This window comes from Tachyglossus aculeatus, chromosome 2 (assembly GCF_015852505.1).
Source record: "Tachyglossus aculeatus isolate mTacAcu1 chromosome 2, mTacAcu1.pri, whole genome shotgun sequence".
NCBI lineage: Eukaryota > Metazoa > Chordata > Mammalia > Monotremata > Tachyglossidae > Tachyglossus > Tachyglossus aculeatus.
In genome coordinates this window covers 5,145,659-5,166,353 of record NC_052067.1, presented here as the reverse complement: position 1 = coordinate 5,166,353, position 20,695 = coordinate 5,145,659, and the positions used below count along the sequence as shown (strand labels likewise).

General features: G+C 44.2%; 1 protein-coding gene across 1 annotated transcript in view; it reads left to right on the top strand.

Annotated features, from left to right (window-relative positions):
• Positions 1–20,695, top strand: part of THSD7A (thrombospondin type 1 domain containing 7A) — a 329,576-nt gene that overhangs the window by 121,145 nt on the left and 187,736 nt on the right. The window lies entirely within an intron of this gene.

Below are 20,695 nucleotides of genomic sequence, written 5' to 3'. Positions count from 1 at the left end.
CAGATAACGTGTTGAGGAGAAGGGGGTGGTCCACAGTGTCAAAGGCAGCTGAGAGGTCGAGGAGGATTAGGACAGAGTATGAGCCGTTGGATTTGGCAAGCAGGAGGTCATTGGTGACCTTTGAGAGCGCAGTTTCCGTGGAATGAAGGGGACGGAAGCCAGACTGGAGGGTGTCGAGGAGAGAGTTGTTGTTGAGGAATTCTAGGCAGCGCGTGTAGACAACTCGTTCAAGGAGTTTGGAAAGGAATGGTAGGAGGGATATGGGACGATAACTAGAAGGTGAGGTGGGGTCAAGAGAGGGTTTTTTTTAGGATGGGAGAGACATGGGCATGTTTGAAGGCAGAGGGGAAGGAACCAGTGGAGAGTGAGCGGTTGAAGATGGAAGTTAAGGAGGGGAGAAGGGATGGAGCGAGAGATTTCATAAGATGAGAGGGAATGGGGTCAGAAGCACAGGTGGCCGGAGTAGCACTTGAGAGGAGGGAGGAGAGTTCCTCTGAGGATACCACTGGGAAGGATGGGAGAGTAGCAGAGAATGTTGAGAGCCGGGGGGTTGGAGAAAGGGGAATGATGGTATTTGCTTAACGTTTACTATGTGCTATGCACTGGGGTAGATACAGGTTGGGACCATCTCTATATGTTGCCAACTTGTACTTCCCAAGCGCTTAGTCCAGTGCTCTGCACACAGTAAGCGCTCAATAAATGCGATTGATTGATTTGATTGATTGTCCCATGTGGAGCTCCCAGTCTTAATCCCCATTTTCCAGATGAGGCAACTAAGGGACGGAGAAATTGACTTGACCAAGGTCACACAGGTGACGATTGGCGGAGCGGGGATTTGAACCCATGACCTCTGACCCCAAAGCCCGGGCTCTTTAGCGCTCAATAAATATGATTGATTGACTGATTGTCCCATGTGGGGCTCCCAGTCTTAATCCCCATTTTCCAGATGAGGTAACTAAGGGACGGAGAAATTAAGTGACTTGACCAAAGTCACACAGGTGACGATTGGCGGAGTGGGGATTTGAACCCATGACCTCCGACTCCAAAGCCCGGGCTGTTTCCACTGAGTCACGCTGAGAGCCCGGGCTTTGGGGTCAGAGGTCATGGGTTCAAATCCCCGCTCCGCCAATCGTCACCTGTGTGACCTTGGTCAAGTCAATTTCTCCATCCCTTAGTTACCTCATCTGGAAAATGGGGATTAAGACTGGGAGCTCCACATGGGGTAACCTGATCACCTTGTAACCTCCCCAGCGCTTAGAACAGTGCTTTTCACATAGTAAGCGCTTAATAAATGTAATCATTATTATTATTATAACCCTTATCCCGCGAAGAATCTTTGATGTGGGGGCCCGTCAGTGAAGGATGGAGAGACAGCAGACTCCAGAACTCAAAGAGGACGGCCGAGTGGAAATTAGAAACAGGATCTGCCTCTCAGAGCCAAGGCGTTGAGAAGGTCACAGGTCCCAAGGGAGACCAACAAATGCCACACTCTGAGATGAGTTTCTCAATTGCATCATTAAGTGTCGTCTTGAATTTCGCTACTTGAGAGTATAGAATTGGAACATTAATTCTGCACATTAAAAGCATGACTTCAGTGGGCCGTATTTCTTTGTCCTGATATAAATTCTTTCCTCAGGCAGAGAGGCCCTTTCAAAAAGTCAACCGAGGAGAAGTCGGCCGCTTTAATCACCGGGCTTTTAAGGCCTGCCCGATTCAGGGTGAGAAAGAGATCTCTGACAGGGTCAAATGATGCCGGTAAAACAGTCGGGGTAGAAAGCCGTGGGTTGCTACAAACCTTTCAAAAATGCACACTGGAAAGCCCAAAAGAAGCCAAAAGGAAATCATTTTTGTTCAACAAACAGTAATCGGACTCTGAAAAAATCCTAGATAATCACATCTTGGCTCTTCAGTGGGATTCAGAAAACCTTCATTCAGTCAATCAATCAATCAATCAATCAATCGTATTTATTGAGCGCTTACAGTGTGCAGAGCACTGTACTAAGCGCTTGGGAAGTACAAGTCGGCAACACATAGAGACAGTCCCTACCCAACAGCGGGCTCGCAGTCTAGAAGGGGGAGACAGAGAACAAAACCAAACATACTAACAAAATAAGATAGAATAGATATGTACAAGTAAGATAAATAAATAAATAAATAGAGTAATAAATATGTACAATCATATATGCATATATACAGGTATATATATGTATATATATATATATATATATACAGTCAATCCATCGATGGTATTTGTTGAGCGTTTACTGTGTGCAGAGCACTGTACTAACCACTTGGGAAAGTGCAATCTAACAAAGCTGCCAACAAGGAGGAGAGTTTCTGCTTCACGGACTTTGGTGTTCAAAGGATGAATTTACGTGACCTTCCATAATTAAACCCAAATGAATTTCTCTCAGATCACATGAGAGGCTTTACTGTGGCCCAGTCTGGAGCGAGGGAAAAAAGCTTCATTTGTTTATTTCTTGAGGGTGTTTTCATCTTCTGTGTTTTGCAGTGTTTTCACTGAGATATCCCCGCCTTAGTCAGTTCGGAACAATGTTTGCTACTGTACCAGCATTCAAAGGCAAATCAAGGAGAGGGAGACAAAAGCTATAATAGCTGAGCCGACAGAATGAAAACTGAGTCCTAATTACAGAGAAAATGCTGAAAGAATGAAAAAACACAGAGACGAGTTAAGGACAATTAGAAGGGGGCAAAAGAAATCCAAACCGAATGAAATTAGTCACAGATCGGAGGCTGTGCACTCAGAACAGAGAATGACACATCTCCTTCGAGACACATGTATATATCTTTTATTTATGTTTTTATTTATGTTTTTTATGTATGTTAATGTCTGTCTCCCCCTCTAGGCTGTGAATTCATTGTGGGCAGGGAACTTGTCTGTTGGTTGTTGCATTGTAATAATAATAATAATAATAATGATGATGATGGCACTTATTAAGCGCTTACTATGTGCAAAGCACTGTTCTAAGCTCTGGGGAGGATACAAGATTCATTCATTCAATCAATCGTATTTATTGAGCGCTTACTGTGTGCAGACCACTGTACTAAGCACTTGGGAAGTGCAAGTTGGCAACATATAGAGACGGTCCGTACCCAACAGTGGGCTCACAGTCTTAATCCCCATTTTACAGATGAGGTAACTGAGGCACAGAGACTAATAATAATAATAATGATGGCATTTATTAAGTACTTACTATTCATTCATTCAGTCAGTCATATTTATTGAGTGCTTCCTGTGTGCAGAGCACTGTACTAAGTGTTTGGGAAGTACAAGTTGGCAACACATAGAGACGGTCCCTACCCAACAGTGGGCTCACAGTCTAGAAGGGGGAGACAGAGAACAAAACAAAGCATATTAACAAAATAAAATAAATAGAATAAATGTGTACAAATAAAATGAATAAATAAATAGAGTAATAAATACATACAAACATATATACATATATACAGGTGCTGTGGGGAGGGGAAGGAGGTAAGTACTATGTGCAAAGCACTGTTTTAAGCTCAGGGGAGGATACAAGATTATAAGGTTGTCCCACATGGGGCCCACAGTCTTAATCCCCATTTTACAGAGGAGGGAACTGAGGCCCAGAGAAGTGAAGTGACTTGCCCAAAGTCACACAGCTGACAAGTGGCGGAGCCGGGATTAGAACCCATGACTTCTGACTCCCAAGCCCGTGCTCGTTCCACTGAGCCATGCTGCTTCTCAAGCTCTTAGTATGGTGCTTTGTACACAGTAAGCACTCAATAAATATGATTGAATGAATGAGCGAAGAATGGAATGTGCCTCATTAATGTTAATTTTGACAACTGCAGAGTGGTCTCTGGGAGATACTGAGAACTAATTCTAGGGGAGTCCTGAATTCCCCTCTAGACTGTAAGCTCGTTGTGGGCAGGGAATGTGTCTACCACTGTAGAGCCCAGGCTTTGGAGTCAGAGGTCATGGGTTCAAATCCTGGCTCCGCCACTTGTCAGCTGTGTGACTTTGGGCAAATCACTTAACTTCTCTGGGCCTCAGTTCCCTCATCTGTAAAATGGGGCTTAAGACTGTGAGCCCCCCGTGGGACAACCTGATCATCTTGTAACCTCCCCAGCACTTAGAACAGTGCTTTGCACATAGTAAGCGCTTAATAAATGCTATCATTATTATTATTATTATTATTACCAACCCTGTTGTACTCTCCCAAGCACTTAGTACAGTACTCTGCACACAATAAGCACTCAGTAAATAACACGGATTGATTCCTGGATCATCTTACTCTTTGGCTCAGAAATTCTGCTTAAGAACTTCCCTGCTCTTGACTAGTCATAGCAGGCAGAGATAAATCAATCAATCGTATTTATTGAGCGCTTACTGTGTGCAGAGCACTGTACTAAGTGCTTGGGAAGTACAAGTTGGCAACATATAGAGACAGTCCCTACCCAACAGTGGGCTCACAGATAAAGAGAGAGAGAGCACTCAGAGGAAAATTGTTCAGTCTGATTCGAGAGTTTCATTATTTGGGTCTGACATCTCTGCATTAATTGTGGTACTGATTCAGGGTTCCTGTTTGAAATATGAATAGTAGTAATAATAATATGTATTAAGGCTTATTGTGTGCAGAGCGCTGTACTAAGCTCTGTGGCCTAGTGGATAGAACACAGGCCTGGGAGCCAGAAGGACCCGGGTTCTGATCTCGGTTCTGCCACTTGTCTGCTGTGTGACCTTGGGCAAGTCACCTAACTTTGTACCTCAGGGACCTCATCTGTAAAAAAAATGGGAATTCAGACTGTGAGCCCACTGTGGGACAGGGACTGCGCCAACCCAATTATCTTGTATCTACCCCAGTGCTTAGAAAATTGCCCGGCACATAGCGCTTAACAAATACCGTAATTGTAATAGGAGAAGCAGCGTGGCTTACTGGAAAGAGCACGGGTTTTGGAGTCCGAGTTCATGGATTCAAATCCCGGCTCCGCCAATTGTCAGCTGTGTGACTTTGGGCAAGTCACTTCTCTGTGCCTCAGTTCCCTCATCTGTAAAATGGGGGTTAGGACTGTGAGCCCCACGTGGGACAACCTGATCACCTTGTAACCTCCCCAGAGCTTAGAACAGTGCTTTACACATAGTAAGTGTTTAGTAAATGCCATCATTATTATTATTATTATTACACAGGGGGGAATTGGACACAGTCCCTGTCCCGAAAGTGACTCCAAATGTAAGACTGTAGGTGAGGAGACCAGATTGGAGATAGGCTTACTAGGAGTGCTAAAACATTAGAGCTCAATAGAGACAAGTACAAAAAACCAAAACAATTTTTGTTATTAATAATGATAATGGTAATTGTTGTGTGCTTACTTTTTGCCATACACTTCCAAGCACTATGTATATTCCAAACACCGAGGTGGATATGAGCAAATCAGGTTGGATAAAATCCCTGTCTCACATGGGACTACCCTGTCCTCTCGCTGACTTTCCCATCACTGTGGATGGCACTACCATCCTTCCTGTTTCACAAGCCCGCAACCTCAGCGTCATCCTCGACTCCACTCTCTCGTTCACCCCACACATCCAATCCGTCACCAAAACCTGCCGGTCTCACCTCCACAGCATCGCCAATATCCGTCCTTTCCTCTCCATCCTAACCGCTACCTTTCTGGTTCAGTCTCTCATCCTATCCCGACTGGATTACTGCATTGGCCTCCGCTCTGATCTCCCAACCTCCTGTCTCTCCCCGCTTCAGTCTATACTTCACTCTGCTGCTCAGACTATCGTTCTACAGAAGTGCTGTGGGCATGTCACCGCGCTCCTCAAAAATCTCCAGTGGTTGCCTATCAACCTTCGAGTCAAGCAAAAACTCCTCACTCTTGGCTTCAAAACTGTCCATCCCCTGGCCTCCACCTACCTCACCTCCCTTCTCTCCTTCTCCAGTCCAGCGTGCACACTCTGCTCCTCTGCCGCCGCTAATCTCACTGGGCCTCGGTCTCGCCTGTCCCACCGTCGACCCCTGGCCTACGTCCTACCTCTGGCCTTGAATGCCCTCCCTCCACACATCCACCAAACTAGCTCTCTTCCTCCCTTCAGAGCTCTACTGAGAGCTCACCTCCTCCAAGAGGCCTTCCCAGACTGAGCCCCCGACTTTTTCCTCTCCTCCTCCTCCCTTCCCCATCGTCCCCCCGCCCTACCCCCTTCCCCTCCCCAAAGCACTTGTGTATATTTGTACATACTGATTACTCTATTTATATCATGAATGATATATATATAGCTATAATTCTATGTATTCTGATGGTATTGACACCTCTTTACTTATTTTGTTTTGTTGTCTGTCTCCCCCTTCTAGACTATAAGCCCATTTTTGGGTAGGGACCGTCTCTATATGTTGCCGATTTGTACTTCCCAAACGCTTAGTCCAGTGCTCTGCCCCCAGTAAGCTCTCAATAAATACGATTGAATGAATGAATGAATCCCCATTTTACAGATGAGGTAACCGAGCCACAGAGAAGTTATGTGACTTACCGAAGGTCACGCAGACGACGAGTGGCAGAATCAGGGTTAAAACCCAGATCCTTTGACTACCAAGCCTGGGCTCTTTCAATCAATCAATCAATCAGTCGTATTTATTGAGCACTTACTGTGTGCAGAGCACTGTACTAAGCGCTTGGGAAGTACAAGTTGGGAACATATAGAGACAGTCCCTACCCAACAGTGGGCTCACAGTCGTGTTAATGAAAGTTAAACTCCATGCTTGAGTCAGGCAGGGTTTATCTGCCATATGGAAGCATCGTCAACCCAAGAATATTCCATGACCAAATACACGTGACCCCACCACTGTTCTTATAAACAAAACAAACTTATTCCTGTTGAAGGAAACGCAAAGCATTGGCAGTTGAATGTTTTTGCTCCATTAATTCCTACTTTAGCCAAGAGCCAGTTTCAAGACGTGAGGGTCTCATTCAACCCGTGCCTCTCCCTTCTGATTGCTAAATGAAAGTAAATTCTCGGTAATGGCAATTTGTAATTAGCTCTAATATTGTATCAGGATTGCTAAAGAAAAGTGCCTTTATCCTAGTTATTTACCCTTTGTGCCATGCTAATGCCTCTTCCCATTAGTCAAGCTTAATATAAACGGTTACAGAATTGATACTTGGTGATTTGCGATCCTTTGGATGGCATCTGAAGCGATGTGGTGTGTTAGTAGTATTCGGAAAGGAGGGGAAATAGATTAAAAAGTAATTTTCATTTAGAAAAGCCTATTAATAATCTTGGCCGGCTCTAAGCCTGACTCTTCCTGCTGATTCGATGCCATTCCGGTGGGTTCTAGTCCTTTATTAAGTGAAGTGTTTATCGATATTTTGAAAGAATTCTTTAAAATCTTGCAATTGTGATGTGAATTACTCGCTTATCCGTCTGATGATCTGGTTCCCGGAGAGACAGCCAGGCTGCCTCCCAGCGCACACATTAAGCTCTCAGTGAATATCACGGAATGATGTGTGTCTCCTTCCACAGCACGACATAATAGATGAGGGCACGGAAGGGTCTGGAGTTGAGAGGGCGCAGGGAGATTTTTCACCCTCGTCCTGAGTCTCCATCCACCCCCTAACCGACCGTCTGCTGGTGGCTTCGGAGAGAGTGAGCGAGAGAGTGTGGATGGCTCAGTGCAAACCATCACCGCTATTGTAAAAACAACTCAAGAGCACATCCCATTGGCAAGGCCCGTTAGGCCTAAACAGTCCGAGTTGGAAAACTTAGATTCTGGTAATTTGCTGTGAAGTCTTTGGGTGGTCCTGACTCTCGATCTCAAGCCCGGGTTATTGTCTTTGGATCACAGGGTCCAGCAGCAGATAGCAGATTCATTCATTCAATCATATTTATTGAGCGCTTACTGTGTGCAGAGCACTGTCCTAAGCACTTGGGAAGTAAAGGTTGGCAACATATAGAGACGGTCCCTACCCAACAGCAGGCTCACAGTCTAGCAGATAGCACTCAGGACTGAGGAGAGACGCGGCCCAGCGGAGAAAAAGCATGGACTTGGGAGTCGAGAGGACTGAGTTCTAATCCTGACTTTGTCAGTTGCCTGCCGTTTGACCTCGGACAAAGTCATTGCACTTCTCTGGGCCTCTGTTTCCTCATATACTAATAATAATAATGGCATTTATTAAGCACTTACTATGTGCCAAGCACTGTTCTAAGTGCTGGGGAGGTTACAGGGTGTTCAGGTTGTCTCATGAAGGGCTCACATTAATCCCCATTTTACAGATGAGGAAACTGAGGCCCAGAGAAGTTAAGTGACTTGGCAAAGTCACACAGCTGACAATTGGAGGAACCGGGATGTGAGCCCATGACCGCTGACTCCAAAGCCCAGGCTCTTTCCACTGAGCCACACTGCTTCCTATGTGATATAGGGATTCAAGGCTTGTTCTCCCTCCTACTTAGATGGGGAGCCCTGTGTGGACAGTGACTGTTTACTGCCTTATTAGCTTGTAATAATAATTATGGTATTTGTTAAGCATTTACTATTTACCAGGACGGTGGATACATTCAGTCAGGGTAGGCACAGTCCCTGTCCCACAGTCTCAACCCCCATTTTCTAGTTGAGGTAACTGAGGCGCCGAGAAGTGAAGTGACTTTGCCCAAGATCATAAATCAGACAAGTGGCAGAGCCAGGATTCGAACGCTTCATCTTCTAACTCCCAGTCTTATGCTGTATCCACTATGCCATGCTTCTCCTCCCCCATTGTTTAGAACTGCACTTGACAGGTAGTAAGCACAATAAATATCATAATAATAATAATAATAACATCGTTTAAGATGAAGTCAGTAGGTTTCTCCCCTCTGGAGATTGTTAAGCATTTACTGTATGCCGGGCACTCTGCTGAGCACTAGGGTAGATACAATATAATCATATCGGAACCCTTCCCTCTCCCATATGGAACTCACCACCTCACAGAGAAGGAGAGCAGATGTTGATTCCTCATCCATTTTTTCATTCAATCGTATTTATTGAGCGCTTACTGTGTGCAGAGCACTGTACTAAGCGCTTGGGTAGTACAAGTTGGCAACACATAGAGACGGTCCCTACCCAACAGTGGGCTCACAGTCTAGAAGGGGGAGACAGAGAACAAAACAAAACGTATTAACAAAATAAAATAAATAGAATATGTACAAGTAAAATGAATAAATAAATAGAGTAATAAATACATGCAAACATATATATATGTTTGCATGTATTTATTACTCTATTTATTTATATATATATACAGGTGCTGTGGGGAAGGGAAGGAGGCTCATGTTATAGTTGAGGGAACTGATGCGCAGAGAAGTGAAGTGACTTGTCCAAGGTCACACAGCAAGCAAGTGGTGGAGCCGGGATTGGAACATAGATCTCCTGACTCCTAGTTCTGTGTTCCTTCCAGCTAGGACATGCTACTTCTCAGTGGGTATTTCTGCCGAAAAAATCCCCCGTAAAAATGCAGTCTCCCTGAAAATGAAGTAAAGTGGGGAAACCGAGGCCTGGTTTAGTCACTTGACTAAAATCAGAAAAGATGGAGCTGCAGTCTACCTGTGGATCAAGCAGTAAATTCATTCAATTGTGTTTATTGAGCGCTTACTGTGTGCAGAGCACTGTACTATTATCAGCCTTTCTACCATTCTATATTTGGAGTGTAAACTAACTGCCTGATAATAATAGTAATAATGGTATTTGTTAAGTGCTTACTATGTGCCAAGCACTACTGTATTTGGCTTGGTCCATATCCTAGTTTGTCGTGTTTGAAATAAATTATGTCCGATTACGTGTGTCTTCATTCACAGATGACATACACTGAGGTTAATGGCATATAGTACGGCATCTCTTAATGCTTAAAATAGCAAATCATCATATAATTTAATTAGTTCTATAAACCTAATCAAAATGTGCATGCATCAATAATAGAAACATAATTGTGTAGCCTCTCTAAAGCAAAAATGATGAAGTTTAATGTCGGACAAACCATTAAATCGATGAGTGGTTATCATAGTGGTTCAGTAGTCATTGATTTTAATGATCTTATGGGCAGTAAGTGTATGAACATTTTTCTACCAAGTTTATCAATAGGCAAATGTCTGAGCTACCCAGGTGGTTATATTGATATTAGATTGAATAAACTATGGTCAACAACATTGATAATTAAATAGAAAAGAATCTAGTAATAATAATAATAATGGCATTTATTAAGTGTTTACTATGTGCAAAGCACTGTTCTAAGCGCTGGGGAGGTTACAAGGTGATCAGGTTGTCCCACAGGGGGCTCACAGTCTTAATCCCCACTTTATAGATGAGGGAACTGAGGCCCAGAGAAGTTAAGTGACTTGCCCAAAGTCACACAGCTGACAATTGGCGGAGCCGGGATTTGAACCCATGACCTCTGACTCCAAAGCCGGGTCTCTTTCCACTGAGCTACGCTGCTTCTCCTGTATCAGAGGTATTGATATCCATTAAGCATCTATGTTCTAGGCACTGTTCTAAGCGCTGGGGTAGATACAAGGACACAGTCCCTATCCCACATGGGGCTCACGGTCTTAATCCCCATTTTACAGATGAGGTGACTGAGGCACAAGGAAGTGAAATTACTTGCCCAAGGTCACACACCAGGCAAGTGGCGGAGCTGGGATTCAAACTAAGTTCCTTTTAACGCCCAGGCCTGTGCTCTATCCATTAGGCCACACTGCTTCACCAGTCTACCAATTCTGTTATATTGTACTCTCCCAAGCGCTTAGTACAGTCCTCTGCACACAGTAAGCACTCAATAAATAAGATTAATTGATTGTGAGACAAGGACCAGGCCTGAATGCATTGATTTCATATTTTCCCCCACTGTTGGGTCTAGGCTCAGTGGAAAGAGCACAGGCTTTGGAGTCAGAGGTCATGGGTTCAAATCCCGGCTCCGCCACTTGTCAGCTGTGTGACTTTGGGCAAGTCACTTCACTTTTCTGGGCCTCAGTTCCCTCATCTGTAAAAAATGGGGATGAAGACTGTGAGCCCCTCATGGGACAACCTGATTACCTTGTATCTACCCCAGCGCTTAGAACAGTGCTTTGCACATAGTAAGTGCTTAACAAATACCAAAATTATTATTATTATTATTATTATTATTATTATTATTATTATTATTATTATTAATGCTTGGCACAGAGCAGAAGCTGAATGGATTCCATTACTCTTACTACGTCATTCTCCCCCCAAATCGTATTTATAAGCTCGCCATGGGCAGGGATTGTGTCTGTTCATTGTTCTGTTGTACTCTCCCAAGCGCTTAGTACAGTGCTTTTCACACAGTAAGCTCTCAATAAATATGCTTGAATGAGTGAATGAATGAATCATGAGGGCTGCACGTATATTTGCAGGCCAGTGAACCCACTAATCTCCCTGCCCCCAAGAAAAGAGCAGTAGTAGTAGTTGTAGTATTTACTGAGTGGTGCTGTGTGCAGAAGACTGTACTAAGCGCTGCTTGAGAATATATGGGTGGGAATTAGACAACAGGCCCTGTCCCTTGCAGGGAGGTTCCCAATCCTAGAGTATAAGGGGGGGAGATGGCGAGGACATATACGCAGAATAAACACCAAATCTGTCAGATTTCTGGGCACCCGCAGATACCTGGCTTCCCAGGGTGTGGTAGAGGCCTTGTTTGAGTGAGAAGCAGCCCGCGTAGTCGATAGAGCATGGGCCTGGGAATCAGAAGGTCATGGGTTCTAATTCCGGCTTGGCCACTTGTCTGCTGTGTGACCTTGGGCAAGTCACTTCACTTCTCTGGGCCTCAGTTACCTCATCTGCAAAATGGAGATTGAGACTCTGAGCGCCACATGGGACAGGGACTGTGTCTAACCCGAATTGCTTGTATCAAACCCAGTGCTTAGTACAGTGCCTGACACATAGTTCAGCGCTTAACAAATACCATCATTATTATTATTATTATTATTGTGCTGGGGATGTGTGTGGGAGCGGGTTTTATTCCCCGCCCGGGGGTTCAGAGCATACTGGGAGAATGGACTGTAAGCGACAGGGAGGAAGGCGGTGGTTATACGGTGCTTTCCTCCTTCCCTTCCCCACAGCACCTGTATATATGTATATATGTTTGTACATATTTATTACTCTATTTATTTTACTTGTACATATCTATTCTATTTCTTTTATTTTGTTAGTATGTTTGGTTTTGTTCTCTGTCTCCCCCTTCTAGACTGTGAGCCCACTGTAGGGTAGGGACCGTCTCTATATGTTGCCAACTTGGACTTCCCAAGCACTTAGTACAGTGCTCTGCACACAGTAAGCGCTCAATAAATACGATTGATTGATTGTTTGATTGATTGAGGTGTCCGGGGGCACGCAGGAGTGGGTTTTATCCCCGGACTACCAAACCTGGAGTTTTCTAAGAGCAGGGACCCTGGATTGCGGCAGCTTTTACCTCTAGCACAGAGGGCATGGAGTCTGCCGGGAGCTGGGAATCTCACTGGAGGAAGGAAAAGCCGTGGTTACCACAGATATTTTTCTCAGCAACCCATGGCTGATTACAGCGAGATGGTTCTTCCCTAGAGCAGTTCATCACATCTTTAGGTCCACTTTTCCTTTGACCGACAGAAGCCTGTCAATAGAAGAGAATGTTGCTTCATGCCACTTGATCCCCTCTCTTAACATCCACCACCTTTGAAGTTGACAGATATTTTGTACTCAGATTTCCAATTTCTTTAGCATCTGTTCTTGTTACAGTCCAGATCAATTGGCGCTGTGTAGCTTGCGATCATTTCTTACTCCTTTGACAGATGGGTGGGTGGACGGTACTAACTTTCATCCGGTGATTTCATTCATTCATCCTTTCAATCGTATTTATTGAGCGCTTACTGTGTGCAGAGCACTGTACTAAGCACTTGGTTTTCTCATCCCTTTCCCCCACAGCTCAGCACAGAATTCCCCGGCTAATCCCAGTCATGAAGAATGGGTGGGAAAGAGATGATGACTATAGTCATTTTTCCTGAACTCTACTTTGCCCATCTGCCAGCACATTTTTTTATGGTATTTGTTAAGTGCTTATTATGTGCCAGGTACTGTTCTAAGCACTGGGTGCTTAGATACAAGGTAATCAGGTTAGACACAGTCCATGTCCCATATGGGACATATGGTCTGAATTCCCATTTTTTACAGAAGAGGTAACTGAGGCACAGAAAAGTTAAGTGACTTGCGCAAGGTCACACAGCAGACAGGTGGCGGAACCAGGTCCTGATGATGATGGTATTTGTTGATGATGATGATGATAATGATATTTGTTAAGCACCTACTATGTGCAAGCACTGTTCTAAGCGCTGGGGTAGATACAGTGTAATCAGGTTGTCCCACGTGGAGCTCACAGACTAACTCCCCATTTTACAGATGAGGTAATTGAGGCCAGAGAATTAAACTGACTTGCCCAAAGTCACACAGCAGACAAACGACGGAGCCAGGACTTGAACCCACGACCTCCGGCTCCCAGGCCTGTGCTCTTTCCACTAGACAGCAATGCTTTACAACTTCTCCAGTTCTAATAACAATAATAACAATTACTATTATTATTATACATAAATACGATTGATGATTATCATGATACTTGTTAAGTACTTACCCTGTGCCAAGCACTGTATTGAGCTCTGGTGTAGATACAAGTTGGACATAGTTCCTGTCCCACATGGAGCTCAGAGCCTAAATGGATATGAGCGACCTCTGTTTACTTTTTTTTCCTTTTGATTACCTTTGCTTCAAAGAGTTCTTTTATATTTTATATTTTATTGCCTTGCCTCCTTCCCCTCCCCACAGCACCTGTATATATGTATATATGTTTGTACATATTTATTACTCTATTTATTTTATTTGTACATATTTATTCTATTTATTTTATTTTGTTAATATGTTTTGTTTTGTTCTCTGTCTCCCCCTTCTAGACTGTGAGCCCGCTGTTGGGTAGGGACTGTCTCTGTATGTTGCCAACTTGTACTTCCCAAGTGCTTACATATTTATTCTATTTGCTTTATTTTGTTAATGTGTTTGGTTTTGTTGTCTGTCTCCCCCTTCTAGACTGTGAGCCCGCTGTTGGGTAGGGACCGTCTCTATATATTGCCAACTTGTACTTCCCAAGCACTAAGTACAGTGCTCTGCACACAGTAAGCGCTCAATAAATACAATTGAATGAATGAATGAATATTTGCATTTGGGGTGCTTTCCTCTTCTCTTCTGAGGGTTGAAGACCTTCTGATTAAAAACTGAATTCCCACCACTTGGAAATGCAAAAATCCCCTTGAATTCTCTTCTCGCGGCAGCTAGCTATTTAACTTGCCCTTTATGGTTTTCCTCGGTGCTTTAGCATCGCCCTTCAGAAGGCCGCCTATTTTCTTAAACTTTGTCCCTAAGAGAGTCTGTAAAATAGATTTCTAAAATGCAATAGAAAGCAGAGAGCAGGATCTTAAGTCTCCGTCTTTGTGGGTGATAATCGTGTCTTGTCTTATGCCGTCGAGTCGCTTCCGAACCATAGCGACATCACAGATGCATCTCTCCCAGAACGTCCCACCTCCGTCTGCCGTCTTTCTGATCCACAGAGTTTTCTTGGTAAAAATCCAGAAGTGGTGTACTCCATCTTCGACTCTCTCCCATTTTGCTGCTGCCCAGCACGGGAGAGTTTTGACTTGTAGCAGATGGCCTGCCACTCGCTAGCCACTGGCCAAACTAGGAATGGAGTGGACAGGCCGCTGCTTGACTCTCCCTCCCGTAGCCGAGATTGGACTGGAAACTCTCCAGGTGCCCCCCTGAGAGGGGGTGTGATAATCACTTAGGTGTAAAATGAAATGACCTATCATCCACACATTCACTCATACTGGAGGTTCATTCATTCATTCAATCGTATTTATTGAGCGCTTACTGTGTGCAGAGCACTGGACTAAGCGCTTGGGAAGTACAAGTTGGCAACATATAGAGACGGTCCCTACCCAACAGTGGGCTCACAGTACTTCCCCTTTGTTTTTCTAATTCCTTCACTCGAATTATAACACTCCTACCAGTCAATCCATCGGTGGTATTTATTGAGTATTAACTGGGTGTAGAACACTGAACTAAGTGCTTGGGAGAGTCCAGTAAATTTAGGAGACATGATTCATAATTTCTAGGGGCTTACAGTGTGCTGCTTGGAGAGCATTATACTGAATGCTTGGGAGAGTACAATGAAGTTAGTAAACTTGATCTTTGCCCTCAGGGAGGTGACAGTCTACTAGGTGCAAAGCATCATCATCATCAATCGTATTTATTGAGCGCTTACTATGTGCAGAGCACTGTACTAAGCGCTTGGGAAGTACAAATTGGACTGCACTAAGCGCTTGAAAGGTTACAATCATTAGTAGTATTGGTATTTGTTAAGCGCATACTATGTGCCAGGCACTGTACTAAGCGCTGGGATGTATACAAGCTAATCAGGTTGGACACAGTCCCTGTCCCACTTGGGACTCACAGTTTCAATCACCATTTTACAGATGAGGTCACTGAGGCCCAGAGAAGTGAAGTGACTTGCCCAAGGTCACCCAGCAAAGACGTGGCGGAAGCGGGATTAGAACCCATGACCTTCTGACGCCCAGGCCCTCGCTCTTTCCATTATACCATGCTGCTTCTTGAGACCTCTTAATTGATTCTCATTTACAAATATTCACCAAAATATCAACTACAAACACTGTCCCCTGATGATATTTAATAAGCACTTAAGACGTGCAGAGTACCGTACTGAATGTTGGGGAGAGTACGAGATAGTAGAGTAGAAAGAAATGATCTCTATTTTCAAACACCTTACAATCTAGCCAGGAGATACACACTGACATATTACAGATAGGGGGAAGCTATGGAAAATTAAGATTTGCGGCTAGGTGCTATTCAGAGTTCTTTAGCAGTTCCTCCTTTTGTTAGCATTTTTAAGACACCACAGTTATTTTCCTCGGCTGGGCAAGCTTCTTTAGTATTGGATCCTATCTAATGCCGGGTCTCTTTATACTGGACACACTAGATTTACTTTCTCTCTCATCCACAGCCAACTGGCTTCATTTCTGTTCTAACCCGCTTATCTTCCTCCTGGGATTTTAGCGGCTGTTGCTTTCTCTGGAGGATCTTCTGTTTTCTTTAAAATTTCTCGGAAACTTGGAACAAGTGTATGTTTTATTTTTTCGACGCTTTGTCAGGGAGTGCTCTCTTGAATACTAACTGAATGATGCTAAGAGATGGTTCTTCAGTTGGTGGTGTTTATTGGGCACGTATTGAGTGTGAAATACTATACTAAGCACTTGGGAGTTGACCGTAAGATCACTGTGGGCAGTGAGCATGTCTACCAACTCTTGTTTTGTCCTCTTCCGAGCACTTAGTACAGTGCTCTAAGTGCTCAATAAATACCACTGATTGATTGATTTGACTAGATGTGGCAGTCTCAGCCCACCCATCCTGTCCTCCTTGTTTCCGCGCTAGAATTTGATGCAGCTGTTGGAAGGTGTGCCTCTTATGAGCTGATCTGCATTTTCCTCATTTTTTTAACGGTATTTGTTAAGCGCTTACTATGTGCCAAGCACAGTTCTAAGCACTGGGTTAGATACAAGCTAATCAGGTTGGAACCCCTCTCAGGGTTGCATCTGGAGACTTTCCAGTCCTCTACCAATCAATCAATCAATCAATCATATTTATTGAGGGCTTACTATGTGCAGATCACTGTACTAAGCGCTTGGGAAGTACAAATTGGCAACATATAGAGACCGTCCCTACCCAACAGTGGGCTCACAGTCTAAAAGGGGGAGACAGAGAACAAAACCAAACATACTAACAAAATAAAATAAATAGAATAGATATGTACAAGTAAAATAAATAAATAAATAGAGTAATAAATATGTACAAACATATATACCAGTCTCGGCTACGGGAGGGAGAGTCAAGCAGAGGCCTGTCGGTTCCATTCCTAGCTTGGCCAGTGGCTAGCGAGTGGAAGGAAATCTGCTACAAGTCAAAACTCCCCTGTGCTGGTGCGACTTTGGGCAAGTCACTTCACTTCTCTGGGCCTCAGTTACCTCATCTGTAAAATGAGGATTAAGACTGTGAGCCCCCCGTGGGACAACCTGATCACCTTATAACCTCCCCAGCGCTTAGAACAGTGCTTTGCATCATTATTATTATTATTATTATCAGCGGCCTGGGAGAGAGTCGAGGGCGGAGACTCGAGTTGACTGCGTGGAAGGAGGCAATGGTCAACGGCTTCCGGATTTTGGGCGAGAAAACTGGGGATCCACTGCCAGAATGATGGGAGACAGAGAGCGGGGCGTTCCGGGAGAGATGTGCCCGTGGTGTTGCTATGGGTCGGAAATGACTCGACGGCATAAGACAAGAAAATCAGGTTGGACACAGTCCCTGTCCTACACGGGGTTCACATCTTAAACTCCATTTTACAGATGAGGTAACTGAGACTCAGAGAAGTTAAGTGACTTGTCCCAGGCCACCAAGCAGAAACGAGGCAGAGCTGGGATTAGAACCCAGGTCATCATGACTCCCAGACTTATGCTATATGATGATGATGATGATGATGATGATGGCATTTGTTAAGCGCTTACTATGTGCTAAGCACTGTTCTAAGCACTGGGGGGGATACAAGGTGATCAGGTTGTTCCACGTGGGGCTCACGGTCTTAATCCGCATTTTACAGATGAGGTAACTGAGGCACAGAGAAGTGAAGTGACTTGTCACACAGCTAACAAGTGGCAGAGGTGGGATTCGAACCCATGACCTTTGGCTCCCAAGCCCCTGCTCTTTCCACTGAGCCACACTGCTTCTCTTGTGTTGAGAAGCGTAGTCTAGTGGAAAGACCCCAGCCCCGGGAGTCATAGGGATCTGGGTTCTAATATCAACTCTGCCACTTGCCTGCTGTGTGACTTGAGGCTTGATATTTTTTTTAATGATATTTGTTGAGCGCTTACTATATGCTCTAGACTGTAAGCTCATTGTGCACAGGGAATGTGTCTGTTTATTGTTCTGTTGTACTCTCCAAAGCACTTAGTACAGTGCTCTGCACACGGCAAGCGCTCATTAAATACAAATGGCAGATGGACCAACTTTACTAAACCCTAGGGTAGGTACAAGATAGGTTGGACCCAATCCCTGTCCCCCATGGGGCTCACAGACTTAATTCCCGTTTTATAGATGAGGTCACTGAGACCCAGAGAAGTGAAGTGGCTTGCCCAAGGTCACACAGCAGACAAGCGGCGGGGCCGGGATTAGAACCCGGTTCAGCCTCCCGTGATCTTTCCAGGGATCTTTCCCGTAGGCCTCACCGCTTCTGCCCATCCAGGGTCACTAAGAAATTGAAAGACTTTATATGTTGCCAACTTGTACTTCCCAAGCGCTTAGTACAGTGCTCTGCACACAGTAAGCGCTCAATAAATACGATTGAATGAATGAATGTGGCAAAATAAAAGATTGACCAGGATCTATGCTTACTTAGCATTTGAGAGAGGCTATATGGCAAGTTCCCTCCTGCGAGGGAGAGACCTAGTGCTGGGAAAATATTACGGATGATATTCATTTTTGAGGCGTGCTCCATGAATCAGTTACAAGCAGGGAAATTCACAGCTTACCAGAATCAATTTTGATTTATTACAGATATAAACATAGCATCCGAGTGGAAAGTTCCCTAGTAAAGCAGAGATGCCTTATTAAGCGCTTACTATGTGTCAAACACTGTTCGAAGCACAGGGGTAGATACAAGTTAATCAGGTTGGACACAGTCCTTATCCTACATGGGGTTGATATCTTAACCCCATTTAACAGATGAGGGTACTCAAGCCCAGAGAACTGAAATGACTGGCCCAAGGTCACCCGGCAGACACGTGGTGGAGCTGGGATTAGAACCCAGGTCCTTCTGACTCGCGGGACTGAGCTCTAAGCTGTGCTTAGGGATAGAGCATGAGTCTTTGAATCAGAGAAATGAGTTTTTTGATTGATCAATCAATCAATCAATCGTATTTATTGAGCGCTTACTGTGTGCAGAGCACTGTACTAAGCACTTGGGAAGTACAAGTTGGACAAGTAATTATTCAGTCTATCAATCAATGGCGTTTATTGAGCTCTTAAGCTCAATGGAAAAGAGCACAAGCTTTGGAGTCAGAGGTCATGGGTTCAAATTCCGGCTCCGCCAATTGCCAGCTGTATGACTTTGGGGAAGTCATTTCACTTATCTGGGCCTCAGTGACCTCATCTGCAAAATGGGGATTAAGACTGTGAGCCCCCCCTTGGGACAACCTGATCACCTTGTAACCTCCCGAGCACTTAGAACAGTTCTTTGTGCATAGTAAGCATGTAATAAATGCTATCATTATCATTCTTATTCTTATTCTTATTCTTATTATTATTATTATTATTTGCATTGCACTACGTGCTAGGGAGAGTAGACCCAATCCCTCCCAAACACTCAGGGAGTTTACAATCTACTGTGAGCAGAGCACTGTACTAAGCGCTTGGGAGAGTGAGCTAGTAGACTAAGTAGATTAACCCTGCCTCTGCCACTTATCAGCTCTATGACTTTGGGCAAGTCACTTCACTTCTCTGTGCCTCAGTTACCTCATCTATAAAATGGGGATGAAGACCGTGAGCCCCACGTGGGACAACCGGAATACCTTGTATCTACCCCAGCGCTTAGAACAGCGCTTGGCACATAGTAAGCACTTAACAAATACCATCATTGCCATTATTATTAATATTATTAGACATGATCCCTAACCTCAAAGTCTAATTGGGGAGACAGACATTAAAATCAATTTCAGTTAGAGGAAGGCACTGAGCATACAGCTATATGACTTTGGGCAAGTCATTTAACTGCTCTGTGCCTCAGTTACCTCATCTGTAAAATGGGGATTAAGACTGTGAGTCCCCTGTGGGACAACCTGATCGCCTTGTAACCTCCCCAGCACTTAGAACAGTGCTTTGCACATAGTAAGCGCTTAATAAATGCCATTATTATTATTATTATTATTATTATTATTATTATTATTATTATTATTATTATTATATGTGCCTCAGCGCTTGGGCTTGAGATCAGGCACCCAAGCCCGTGGATGACACAGTAGGGTAAGAAAATGGGATGCGGACATGAGAGGTGAGTCGGGGAAGGCCTCCTGGAGGAGATGTGATTTTACAAGGACTTTGAAGATGGGGAGAGAGATGGGTAGGAGAAGGAACAGTGGCTTAGCGGATAAAGCACAGGCTCATCATCATCATCATCATCAATCGTATTTATTGAGCGCTTACTATGTGCAGAGCACTGTACTAACCGCTTGGGAAGTACAAATTGGCAACATATAGAGACAGTCCCTACCCAACAGTGGGCTCACAGTCTAAAAGGGGGAGACAGAGAACAAAACCAAACATACTAACAAAATAAAATAAATAGAATAGATATGTACAAATAAAATAAATAAATAAATAAATAAATAGAGTAAAGAAAGAAAGGCTCGGGAGTCAGACGATCATGGGTTCTAATCCTTTCTCCTCTTGTCTGCTGTGTGACCTTGGGCAAATCACTTCACTTCTTTGTGCCTCAGTTCCCTCAACTGTAAAACGAGGATTGAGACGGTGAGCCCCACATGATAATAATAATGATAGCATTTGTTAAGCGCTTACTATGTGACAAGCACCGTTCT